Here is a 14,024-nt window from a genome sequence, read left to right as displayed (position 1 = left end):
TTCCCTACCCCCCAATTTGCCTCTCAAATTCCTCATATCAGGGAGATCAAATGATAATTGTCTTTCTCTGATTGACTTATTTTACTCTGCATAATACTATCTATTTCCATCTACATCATCACAAATGGCAAGATTTCATTTGATGGCTGCATAGTATTCCATTGTGTGTGTGTGTGTGTGTGTGTGTGTGTGTGTGTGTGTGTGTGTATTCACACATATACCACATCGTCTTTATCCATTCATCTGTTGATGGACATCTAGGTTCTTTCCATAGTTTGGCTATTGCGGACATTGCTGATATAAACATTGAGGTGCACGTGCCCCTTCGGATCACTACGCTTGTACCTTTAGGGTAAATACCCAGTGGTGCAATTGCTGGGTCACAGGGTAGCTCTATTTTCAATTTTTTGAGGAACCTCCATGCTGTTTTCCAGAGTGGCTGCACCAGCTTGCATTCCCACCAACAGTGTAGGAGGGTTCACCTTTCTCCGCATCCTTGCCAGCATTTGTTGTTTCCTGACTTGTTAATTTTAGCCATTCTGACTGGCATGAGGTGGTATCTCATTGTGGTTTTGATTTGTATTTCCCTGATGCTGAGTGATGTGGAGCACTTTCTCATGTGTCTGTTGGCCATCTGGATGTCCTCTTTGCAGAAATGTCTGTTCATGTCCTCTGCCCATTTCTTGAATGGATTATTTGTTCTTTGGGTGTTGACTTTGGTAAGTTCTTTATAGATGTTGGATACTAGCCCTTTAACTGATATGTCGTTTGCAAATATCTTCTCCCATTCTGTCAGTTGTCTTTTGGTTTTGTTGACTGTTTCCTTTGCTGTGCAAACGCTTTTGATCTTGATGAAGTCCCAACAGTTCATTTTTGTCCTTGCTTCCCTTGCCTTTGGTGATGTTTTTAGGAAGAAGTTGCTGTGGCTGAGGTCAAAGAGGTTGCTGCCTGTGTTCTCCTCAAGGATTTTGATAGATTTCTTTCTCGCATTGAGGTCTTTCATCCATTTGGAGTCTATTTTCATGTGTGGTGTAAGGACATGGTCCAGTTTCATTTTTCTGCATCTGGCTGTTCAATTTTCCCAACACCATTTGTTGAAGAGACTGTCTTTTTCCCACTGGACATTCTTTCTTGCTTTGTCAAAGAGTCGTTGACTGTAGAGTTGAGGGCCTATTTCTGGGCTCTCTATTCTGATCCACTGATCTATGTGTCTGTTTTTGCTCCAGTACCATACTGTCCAAATGACAACAGCTTTGCAATTGAGCTTGAAGTCTGGAATTGTGATGCCACCAACTTTGGCTTTCTTTTTCAACGTTCCTCCGGCTATTTGAGGTCTTTTCTGGTTCCATATAAATTTTAGGATTATTTGTTCCATTTCTTTGAAAAAAAAATGGATGGCATTTTGATAGGGATGGCATTAAACGTGTAGATTGCTTTAGGTAACAGAGATATATTTTTACAATATTTGTTTTTCCAATCCATGAGCATGGAATATTTTTCCATTTCTTTGTGTCTTCCTCAATTTCTTTCATGAGTACTTTACAGTTTTCAGAGTACAGATTCTTTGCCTCTCTGGTTAAGTTTATTCCTAGGTATCTTATGGTTTTGGGTGCAACTGTAAATGGGGCTGACTCCTTAATTTCTCTTTCTTCTGTCCTGTTGTTGATGTATAGAAATGCAACTGATTTCTGTGCATTGATTTTATATCCTGACACTTACTGAATTCCTGTACAAGTTCTAACAGATCTGGAGTGGTGTCCTTTGGGTTTTCCACATATAGTATCATATCATCTGCAAAGAGTGATAGTTTGACTTCTTCTTTGCTGATTCAGATGCCTTTAATTTCTTTTTGTTGTTTGGTTGCTGAGACTAGGACTTCTAGTACTATGTTGAATAGCAGTGGTGATAATGGACATCCCTGCCATGTTCTTGACCTTAGTGGAAAAGCTCTCAGTTTTTCTCCACTGAGAATGATATTCACTGTGGCTTTCCATTGATGGCTTTGATGATATTGAGGTATGTACCCTCTATCCCTACACTTTGAAGAGTTTTGATCAAGAAAGGATGTCATACTTTGTCAAATGCTTTTTCAGCATCTATTGAGAGTATCATATGGTTCTTTCTTTTATTTTCTTTTATTAATGTATTGTATCACACTGATTTGTGGAAGGTGAACCAACCTTGTGGCCCTGGAATAAATTCCACTTGGTCGTGGTGAATAATCCTTTTAATGTATTATTGGATCCTGTTGGCTAGTATTTTGGTGAGAATATTCACATCTGTGTTCATCAAGGATATCGGTCTGTAATTATCTTTTTTGACGGGGTCTTTGGTTTTGGTATCAAGATGATGCTGGCCTCATAAAATGAGTTTGGAAGTTTTCCTTTCATTTCTATTTTTTTGGCACAGTTTCAGGAGAATAGGAATTAATTCTTCTTTAAATGCTAGGCAGAATTCCCCTGGGAAGCCATCTGGCCCTGGGCTCTTGTTTGTTGGGAGATTTTGGATGACTGCTTCAATCTCCTTACTGTTATGGGTCTGTTCAGGTTTTCTATTTCTTCCTGGTTCAGTTTTGGTTGTTTATATGTCTCTAGGAATGCATCCATCTTCCAGATTGTCAAATTTGCTGGTGTACAGTTGCTCATAATATGTTCCTATAATTGTTTGTATTTCTTTGGTGTTGGTTGTAATCTCTCCTCTTTCACTTATGATTTTATTTATTTGTGTCCTTTCTCTTTTCTTTTTGATAACTCTGGCCAGGGGTTTATCAATCTTATTAATTCTTTCAAAGAACCAGCTCCTAATTTCATTGATTTGTTCTATCGTTTTTTGTTTGTTTGTTTGTTTCTATTTCATTGATTTCTGCTCTGATCTTCATTATTTCTCTTCTCCTGCAGGGTTTAGGCTTTCTTTGCTGTTCTTTCTCCAGCTCCTTTAGGTGTAGGGTATTGTGTATTTGAGACCTTTCTTGTTTCTTGAGAAAGACTTGCATCGCTATATATTTTCCTCTCAGGACTGCCTTTGCTGTGTCCCACAGATTTTGAACCATTGTGTTTTCATTATCATTTGTTTCCATGATTTTTTTCAATTCTTCTTTCATTTCCTGGTTGACCCATTCATTCTTTAGTAGGATGCTCTTTAGCCTCCATGTATTTGGGTTCTTTCCCAATTTCCTCTGGTGATTAAGTTCTAGCTTCAGAGCACTGTGGTCTGTAAATATGCAGGGAATGATCCCAATCTTTTGGTACTGGTTGAGACCTGATTTGTGACCCAGGATGTGATCTATTCTGAAGAATGTTCCATGTGCACTAGAGAAGAATGTGTATTCTGTTGCTTTCGGATGGAATGTTCTGAATATATCTGCAATGTCCATCTGGTCCAGTGTGTCATTTAAGGCCTTTATTTCCTTGTTGATCTTTTGCTTGGATGATCTGTCCATTTCAGGGAGGGGGCTGTTAAAGTCCCTATTATTGTATTATTGTCGATGTGTTTCTTTGATTTTGTTTTTAATTGGTTTATGTAGTTGGCAGCTCCCATGTTAGGGGCATAGATATTTAAAATTGTTAGATCTTCTTGTTGGACAGACCCTTTGAGTATAATACAGTGTCCTTCCTCATCTCTTATTATAGTCTTTGGTTTAAAATCTAATCGATCTGATATAAGGATTGCCACCCCAGCTTTCTTCTGATGTCCATTAGCATGGTAAATTGTTTTCCACCCCCTCACTTTAAATCTGGAGGTGTCTTTGGGTCTAAAATGAGTTTCTTGTAGACAGCATATTGATGGGTTTTTTTGTTGTTGTTTTTTTGTTTTTTTGTTTTTTGTTTTTATCCATTCTGATACCCTGTGTCTTTTGATTGGGGCATTTAGCCCATTTACATTCAGAGTACTATTGAGAGATATGAATTTAGTGCTACTGTATTGCCTGTAAGGTGACTGTTACTGGATGTTGTCTCTGTCCTTTGCAGTCTACTACTTTTAGACTCTCTCTTTGCTTAGAGGACCCCTTTCAAAATTTCCTGTAAAACTGGTTTGGTGTTTATAAATTCTTTCAGTTTTTGTTTGCCCTGGAAGCTTTTTATCTCTCCTTCTATTTCCAATGACAGCCTAGCTGGATATAGTATTCTTGGCTGCATGTTTTTCTCATTTAGTGCTCTGAATATATCATGCCAGTTCTTTCTGGCCTGCCAGGTCTCTGTGGATAAGTCCGCTGCAAATCTAATATTTTTACCGTTGTATGTTACAGACTTCTTGTCCCGGGCTGCTTTCAGGATTTTCTCTTTGTCACTAAGACTTTTAAGTTTTACTATTAGATGATGGGGTGTGGACTTATTACTGATTTTGAGGGGGGATTCTCTGCACCTGCTGGATTTTGATGCTTGTTCCCTTTACCATATTAGGGAAATTCTCTACAATAATTCACTCCAATATACCTTCTGCCCCCCTCTCTTTTTTCTTCTTCTGGAATCCTAATTATTATAATATTGTTTCGTGTTATAGTATCACTTGTCTCTCAAATTCTCCCCTTGTGGTCCAGTAGTTGTTTGTCTCACTTTTGCTCAGCTTCTTTATTCTCCACCATTGGTCTTCTATATCACTAATTCTCTCTTCTCCCTCACTTATCCTAGCAGTAAGAGCCTCCATTTTTTATTGCACCTCATTAATAGCTTTTTTGATTTCATCTTGGTTAGATTTTAGTTCTTTTATTTCTTCAGAAAGGGCTTTTATTTCCCCAGACACGGTTTCTTCCATGCCTTTTTCAAGCCTGGCTAGCACCCTGAGAATCATCATTCTGAACTCTAGATCTGACATATTACCAATGTCCATACTGATTAGGTCCCTAGCCTTTGGTACTGCCTCTTGGTTTTTTGTTTTTTGTTTTTTTTTTTTTCCTGAGGTGAGTTTTTCCACCTTGTCATTTTATCCAGATAAGAATATGTGAACGAGAGAATAAAATACTAAAAGGGTGGCAAAGACCCCCGAAAAATGTGTGTTAACCAAATCAGCAAATCAGAAGAGATCCCAAATTGTGGGGAGAAGAAAGGGGGTAAAAAGAAGTTCAAAAAAATTTTTTTAATTAAAAAAAAATATATATGTGTGTGTGTATATATATGTATATATATATTTGACTGGCGAATGGAACAGAGCCACTTACTTGATTTGGGGTATATTTTGGTCTCTTAGAAGAAACTACCTCCGAAAATTTTAAAGAAAGAAACACACACACACGGATAAACACAATGAAGGGATGGAATGACTGTAAAAATGAAAATTAAAAAAAAAATTCTAAAAAATGAGTTGAGAAGATAAGTTGGTTGGGAAAAGAAAGAAAAAGAAATGGAGAGAATTTGCTCAGGCTGGAGATTAGACCAAAGCCCTGTGCTAGATTTCGGGTATATTTTGATCTATCAGAAGTTGTATCCCAAATTTTTTTAGAAGAAAAAAACCCTATATGTTTACAAAAAATAAAGTTAGATACAATGAAGGATAAAATATGACTAGAATAATGAAGGTTCAAAAAGATTTTTTTTAATAAGAAAGGTATTATTAAGATAAACTAGTTAAAAAAACATTAAAAGAGGAAAGAGTAAAAGTTAAAAAAATTAGAATAAAAAATTAAATTAAAAAATTAATTAACTTTGCAAGACTAAAGAATCATGGGGAGAAAGCCATGAATTCTGTGCTTTGCTTTCCCCTCCTCTGGAATTCCACTGTTCTCCTTGATCAGTGAGTTTGGTCTTGGCTGGATGTTCTTGCTGATCTTCTGGGGCAGGGGCCTGTTGTAGTGATTCTCAAGTGTCTTTGCCCAAGGCAGAATGCACTGCTCTTGCCAGTGGCTGGGCTAAGTAATCTGCTCGGGTTTACTCTTGGGAGATTTTGTTCCCTGAATGCTTTCCATAGAGCTCTGGAGGATGGGAATAAAAATGGCAGCCTCCCAGTCTCCAGCCCAGAGGAGCCAAGAGCTCGGGGCCCCACTCCTCAGTGTGCCCTTGGAGAAAAGCACTCAATCACCCCCATCTCCCTGGTCTCTGGCCACGCTTGGAGCTCACCAAGCCTGTGACTAAGCGTTTCTGTCTCTGGCACACAGTCCCATTTGGAGTCTACAAACCCAGCAGATTCCTACCTCCAGAGAAGGAAGGTGAGTCTTCCCAAATCTGTCACTTGTGGGGTCTCTGCTCAAAAAGCAGTGGCCCCACTGTGCCATGGACCACAGTTTAAGGTAATCTCGAGCTGAGAGCTCACTCCTCGGCTCCATCTCTGTAGCCAGCTTCCCCACTCTAATACCTGCAAGCTTTGCTACAGACACCCCCGATCCTTCTGTGACCCCGTGGGACCAGAGACCACACTGTTGCCGCAAGGGCTCCACCCCCGCTTAGCCTCTGGAGCGATGTCCCTCAGTGGAGCAGACTTTTAAAGTTCTGATTTTGTGCTCCATTGCTCCACCGCTTGCCGGGAACTGGCCTCTCCCCTTGTGGTCTATCTTCCTTCCCATGGCGTCGCATTCACTTCTCCATAGGTTCTACCTTTCAGAGAGTGGTCGATTTTCTGGTTCTAGAATTGTGGCTCTTCTCTTCGATCTCCTGTTGGATTTGTAGGTGTTCGGAATGGTTTGATAACTATCTAACTGAACTCCTACTTCCTGATGTCATCTCAGCCTGCTACTCCTTGCCATCTTGACTCCTCCCCTACTTCCCTACTTCTTAAAAGCACTCTGAGGAGACGGTGGGTATGGAAATCCTTCCCTTTCCCCTCCTTCCCAAACCAAATAACTCACAAAGTATACAATTTCAGTCTATTCTGAGAGATGATAATGTAGTTATGGTGTATTACTGGAATCCAATACACTGGGAAGGTTTACAAAAATGTTGCTGTTCTGTGTTTAGCACCATCTCTTGCCACCTGGCAAGTCTTTCTCATGATAGAAGCTCTTCTTCCTCCAACTCTTTAGCTTTTGCAAAATCAAAGAATAAATTCAGTCCAATGTCCCCTTGGAAACAGTCTCTATGCAGGAATGCTACAGGAGCAATCCTACTCTCTAATAGAAATTTCATTCTCAGCATTATTCTTACCTTCTGCAATACTTTAATAGGAAACCTAAGGAATATGGGTAAAGAAATAGGAACATATTCATGATTTCTTGCATTCCCCAGCATTTTGTCACTCTTCTCTTCTCACTGTATATATACATCCCAGATAATCTCATCTCTGCCCTCTGTAAGCATTTTTGTTGACATAAAACATACTTTCAAAACAGTATACAAATCATAAGTTAATTGCTCAATGAATTTCACAAGGTAAATACACTCAAGTCAATAACACCCAGATCAAGAAACAGAACGTAAAAGCGAAACAAAACAATACAAAGCTCAAAGGTCTGTTGTGTCCTCTCTCAGTCACAACTCCTTATAAGGATAATAATTACCCTAACTTCTAATACCCTAGATTAGTTTGTTGTTTTTGGATTTTATACAAATTGAATAGTATATATTCTTCTGTGCCTGGTTTCAACTGTGTTTGTGACATCCGTTATGGTTATTATGTGTAATTACAGTCTAAATATTCTATTCCTCCCATTGTTGTGTTTTATTATATGAATATATCACAATTTATCTATTCTAATAGATAGATATATTTCTGTTTGCTATACCTAAAAATTGAATTATTTTGTTGGGCTGCAGCTGACATATTGATTGTTAAACATTAAAGAATTTTGCAAGTTGGTTTTTTAAACCATTGGGGGCTTGAAATTGAGCATGGTGGGAGTATCAGCAAACTTTACATATCAATATTCACCTGTCTCTCTCCCCTCTTTCCTCTCTTCCTTTCTCTCTCTCTCTCTCTCTCTCACCTACATACACACACACCCACACCCACAGCTGGATTCCCATTATTCAATGTGTTCATTTGTTCAACTTGAAAAGATACCAAAGAGTTTTCCAAAATGGTTGTACCAATATAAACCGGTATTTCCACAGCTAGTGAATGTTCTAGTTGTTTCACAATCTTACCATCACCTGCTAACATCTTTTTCTATCTTTTTTTTTTTATTTTAGGCATTCTAAAGAGTAATATGTCATTGTGCCTTCACTTTGCATTTCTACGATGACTAATGAAGGCAAGCTCCATTTTCATATGCTTACTGGTTACTTGCATATATTTTCTGAAGTGTCTATTAAAGCTTTTTGCCCATTTTTTCTATTATTTGCCTTTTTATGATTGATTTATTGGAGTTCTTTAGTCTGTAGCATTTATTAAAACACATAAAACAACAAATCCCACATTACCATCTCCAGTAGAAACCTTATACCTGCGTACTCCTAACTCAAACAGATATCTCCTTACTCCTCACCTCTAGCTGTACCACAGGCTTCTCAAAAATCATCGTCAAAACCTGAAGTCATACTTCTCCAGCTCCTTCTTTATTCGTTCCCTTAAATATCTATAATATCACCAACCCTGTAGGCCACAGAAAACCAAATCTCCTTCCCCTCCTTCATTTCCCATATGCAACCTACCTGTAAAATGTCTTTTTTCTTATCTTTCCCATCCTTTATTCTACTATCAACATAGTTCAAACCTCACTATATAACATACATGTCACCAATTAGTTTCACACTATTCCTTAAAATCAGAGCTATCTCTGTAATCTGGTCAAGTTATTCCAAACGTAGGGTTGTTTAGTAGCTTTCTACTAACAAAAGGATCAAGTCCAAAGCTCACTTTGATTGGGCCCTTATTGGTATCTTAAGTCTCTCATAACATCTCTATACATAGTCTATATGGATACCAAACAACTAGAATTCCACAAATTTACCTTGCTATTTTATATTATTACATCCCCATATAATGTCTTTCCTTCCTCACTGACCTGGTAAGTACCTAATCATCTTTAAAGCCTAAATTCCTAAATTTGCTCTTATAAGTGATTTCTTCAGCCATCTCACATATGACACATATGTCCCACTTCTGCTTCCCCTGAGTATTTTAAAGAAAATTTACAGGATAACTTTCAAATGTCTTAACACAAAAGCTGAGATCTTAGACCACTGGCAATCTAAGTAAGAAGCCCTCTGAAGGGGCGCCTGGGTGGCTCAGCGGGTTAAAGCCTCTGCCTTCGGCTCAGGTCATGATCCCAGGGTCCTGGGATCGAGCCCCGCATCGGGCTCTCTGCTCAGCAGGGAGCCTGCTTCCTCCTCTCTCTCTGCCTGCCTCTCTGCCTACTTGTGATTTCTGTCTGTCAAATAAATAAATAAAATCTTTAAAAAAAAAAAAAAAAGAAGCCCTCTAAAGCACTCCCTAAAAGACATTAAGAGCACCTTAACTGGGGCACCTGGGTGGCTCAGTTGGTTGAGTGACTGCCTTTGGCTCGGTCATGATCCTGGAGTCCTGGTATCGAGTCCTGCATCAGGCTCCCTGCTCGGCGGGAAGTCTGCTTCTCCCGCTGACCTCTATCCTCTCATTCTCTCTCTCTCTCTAAAATAAATAAATAAGATCTTTCAAAAAAAAAAAGAGCACCTTAACTATAACAAGTTCTTTGAACCCAGACGTTACTTAACCTAGAAGTGGAAGTTAGCACTCTGGAACCTACTAAAATTTTTCTTAGAAACCCTCACCTATATTCAACTTGGACATTCATCTATCCATGTAAAAGCTTTCAAAATTATTTCTAACAACTGCTGGGGTTATTCCTAACAGGGTTAAGATTTCAAGGATTGTAACCAGAATCAAATTCTTTTAGATTTTTATCAATTCATTCCTAAAACGTATAGGAAAAGAGGACCAGGAAAAGAGGCTCTACTTATTGTAGTTTAGGCTGTAGTAGATCTAGGCACTGTCTCTGCATTCTGGAATTAAAATGACTAGAAATTAAAAAGAAAATAAGCAGGATAAGTGGAAAGGATGCGAAGTGCTCATATGCATGGCAATAAGCAGACAAGTGTTTATTTAGAATAGAACATGTCCAGGGCGTCTGGGTGGTTCAGTCAGTTAAGCATCCCAGTTTTGGTTTTGGCTCAAGTCATGATTTCATGATCACATGATCTCATGATCTCCTGGGTTGTGGGATGGAGTCCCAGGTTGGGAGCAGGGAGTCCCCTTGAAAGATTCTATCCCTCTGCCCCTCCCCTCACTTTCTTCCTCATGCTCTCTCTCCCTCCCTCTCCTTCTCTCTCAAAAAAACCCAGACATGCCCATGCTCCTTTCCTCTCCTGCCCAAAAAGTCACTATTTGTCTGTGGCTATAGTTATTAACATTAACCTATCAGTAAAGAATAATAAAAGCAAAAGGGGCCCACTTATGGACTATGAGTAATACCGGTCTGAGTCAAAGTGACAAAACAGACCTAATAAGCAACCAAGCAAAGTAGTCAAAAGTTACAAGTTGCAAAATAAAATATCCAAGTACTTAAAATGACCTTTAATACCTTCACCTGGTGCCAATTTTATATTCCTTTTCCAAAACTCATGTAATATGCTTACTTCTATACCATTCTCCCATCCCACCACCAGTCCTAACAGATTAGAAAATGATATAATTAAGATGACAGATTCTATGGTATGAATTAGTTTTAAGGCATCTAAAGCCTCTTGAAGATCTTGAAACCTAAAAGGAATGCTTATCAAACATAATTCTGTAACATTAAAGGAAATTTTCAGTTAACTTAGGAGATATTGCAAGATTTCTGAAATAAATTTCAAAATGAACAAAAGAATCCAATTATAACAGAGAAATATGTAATGACACAGAACAAATGCAGAATAAAGTTATATTATAGATGTTCCCACTCCCTGTATTAGTGCAATAAAAGGTACTTTATTGGTACTACATAAAATTATTGGGCAGATAGGAAAATTACATGATACTGTAAAACTGAAGAAAATGAGGCAATCTCTAAATGTTGACAATTACTATTACATGCTATTGGCATCGCTGTAAACAATGATTCATTTGAAATAAATAATTTTCCTGCAAATATTACTGCATGTTATTGCCCATATCTACCTTATTTCTTTCCTTTGCATAGCCCCAGTTCTCAAAACTTATGCCTGATTCAAAGGCATAGGTGCCTGCTTTTCCAAAGGAGAGTAAAAGCTCTGTCTAAGGAAAGGAAGTGCCTCTATAATTATGGTCATTAGTTATCTAGCATCACTAAAAATGAGCTATTTTGGTCAAATGAACTAATAATCTTTAACTGAAAGCAAAACTGTCCTGGACAAGAGCAAATCCTTTTGTTGAAAGTATGCTTGATCTCAAGTACATAGAACAGCACTGTTAAATATTTCAATTAATTTCAAGATATTTTCATTTATTTTTAATAATAAATGAATTGTATACCTCAAATGTACACCCACAGAAGCATAAATCTATGTACACATTTTCAAAGAGATTGAAAAAAATTTAAAATAAGGTGGCTTCTCATGACTTGAGCATGAAACTGAAGAAGAAATAAAGTAATAAAGGCAGAAAATTTAGGTCTATGGGAAGTGGGACTGGAGAGGAAAAACTCAAAAATAAAATGTTATTACTAAGTATGAAGTGGTTATGAAAAAAACACAAGGATTTGGAGGCTTCCTAGATTATCACCCATATGTAAATATCAAGTTGCCTCAAGATCTCTTGAGCTGGCAAAAGAAGCCTACACTAAAAATCTCAGGATTTATTGAGAATGACAAGCATTGGGGCTTGAAACAAATTTAACAAAACCAGTATCTTCATGACAAGATGTATTCATGTTCATAAGCTCCAGCCATGTGAATAATTTTCTCATCTCCAACAGATGAGGGATAGAAGCAGAAAAATGTTCATCTTTAGCCCAGAAAGTTAACCTATAGCCCTCATAGTTGTGATAAGGATAAAATCTGCACTGGTAGCTACATTCTTAGAGTGTCTCAAGACTGCCCAGATCTCTCACTGATAGTTAATATTGAATTTAATGATAAGCACCAGAGAAACCTTGCAACAGTAGTTTTATGACTATAAGCAGAAATTCAAAGAAGACATTTATGATCTAATACACCTGCTTGAGTACTAAGCATATAACCACCAGCTTCATAGAGTAAAAGTGTAGTAGCTCTTTCTGCCCAAGGGTCCCGAGTCTGTGCTACTTAAAGTAAGTTGTACCGTACACGGCTCAAGAATTCTTTTTTGACCATTATGCTCCACCACCATGCAAACCAACCACTGGTTTTTTTCACTCCCCTTTCATTACCCTTAGACACAAGTTCAGGAGTCAAAGTCCATGGGAAAAATAGTGAAATATACCAAAATGTACCATTCAAAATGAGTTGTAATGGTAGCAGCCATCTTCCAGTAATTTGCCAAAATTGCCAAAGGAAAAAAGGAAAGACAGCCACAGTACATTCCCTAGGCTTTTAGAAAACCTGGAGTTGCCTTTGGCCACATACATGCAAATCTCCAAGAAAGGTGATATGGTAGACATCAAGGGGATGACCACTGTTCAAACAGGAAAGCCCCCACAGATGTTACATGGCAAAATTGGAAGAGTCTACAACGTTATCCAACATGCTGTTGGCACTGCTGTAAACAAACAAGAGTAAGATTCTTGCCATGAGAATTCATGTATTGAGCACATTAAGCATTCAAAGAGCCAAAATAGCTTCCTGAAGAATGTGAAGGAAACTGATCAGAAAAAGAAGGAAGCCAAAGAGAAAGGCATTTGGGTTCAACTGAAGCATCAGCCTGCTCCACCCAGAAAAGCACATTTTGAAAGAACCAATGGACAGGAGCCTGAGCTGTTGGAACCTATTCCTTATGAATTCTTGGCATGATGTGTAAGAAAAATTTAAAATTCTCAAGACTGTTAAAAAAAAAAAAGAGCTGTAACACCTTCTTTGCTTTTCTAAGTACAAATTTTGACAATATTAGTAATTATTTTAAAACAGGATAGTATTCTTTGTCAAATTATTTAAAATAGGCAATAATTCCATTCTAAGAAATAAAAAAGGGCTTGAGGGGTGCCTGTCTGGCTCAACTGGTAGAGCATGTGACTCTCAATCTCAGGGTTATGAGTTCAAGCCCCACAATGGGCATGGAGCCTACTTTAAAAAAAATAAAAATAAAAATAAAAGGTTGAATAGTTTCTTTGCATGGAAATGACACCTATGTACAGGTTTTGATGGCCAAGAAATTCACAGACTGGGATCCTAGTGCATAAACACACATACATATGATAAAAGCATTTGGTAAGATATAATTGGTAACAATTAAATGGCTATTTATTGAGTTCTGATTAGCTATCTCCCCTTTGCTAACTGTTTCAAGGAGAAAAAAAAGTAACTTACCCTAAAATTTTTTTTAGTTTTATCGAGGAAACAAAATATGCACACAAAAAGCAAATATACTTCAACTATCTAATCAAAACCAGAATAAAGTTCCTCCTTTTATTAAGCTCTATTAGAGATTTACAGCATACTTAAAATATAGTCTTGACATCATAAAAGAATTTTTTTTTCCTTCATCAGTAAACTTCCATCATGAAATCTAAGCATTTTCAGGGCACCTGGGTGGCTCAGGTGGTTAAGCATCTACCTTCAGGTCAGGTCATGACTCCAGAGTTCTGGGATCAAGTCCCACACCAGGCTCCCTGCTCAGTGGGGAGTCTGCTTCTCCCTCTCCATCTGCTCCTTCCCTGCTCATACTCTCTCTTTCTCTCAAATAAATAAAATCTAAGAAAAAGAAATCTAAGGATTTTCTATAGGCAAAAAAGGATCCAAAGACATTAAATCACCTGCAAAAAGTTATGGTATTTTATTTGTCTTCATTCTTTCCAAGGTTTAAAATTCTAAGAAGAACCACAACAAAAATCAGGCAATATTCCAGGTCCCCTGGACAGTAACCAAAAGAAAACATAAACTCAGGCTTGCTTTTCTTTGTAGTGCCTTATAGCCAAAATATTGGCAGAGGGAGCTACCCTTAAATACTCTCATCTTACATATTTTCAGAGTGTCATTTCTTCAGAAGATTATGTTACTGCTCATCTATTAGCATGAAAATTGTATAGTTCC

The 14,024-nt window shown here is 37.9% G+C and overlaps 1 protein-coding gene across 3 annotated transcripts in view; it reads right to left on the bottom strand.

Annotated features, from left to right (window-relative positions):
• Positions 1–14,024, bottom strand: part of ECHDC1 (ethylmalonyl-CoA decarboxylase 1) — a 67,927-nt gene that overhangs the window by 48,790 nt on the left and 5,113 nt on the right. The window lies entirely within an intron of this gene.

The sequence above is a fragment of the Martes martes genome (assembly GCF_963455335.1).
Source record: "Martes martes genome assembly, chromosome: 6".
NCBI lineage: Eukaryota > Metazoa > Chordata > Mammalia > Carnivora > Mustelidae > Martes > Martes martes.
This window is presented reverse-complemented; position numbering and strand designations above follow the sequence as displayed.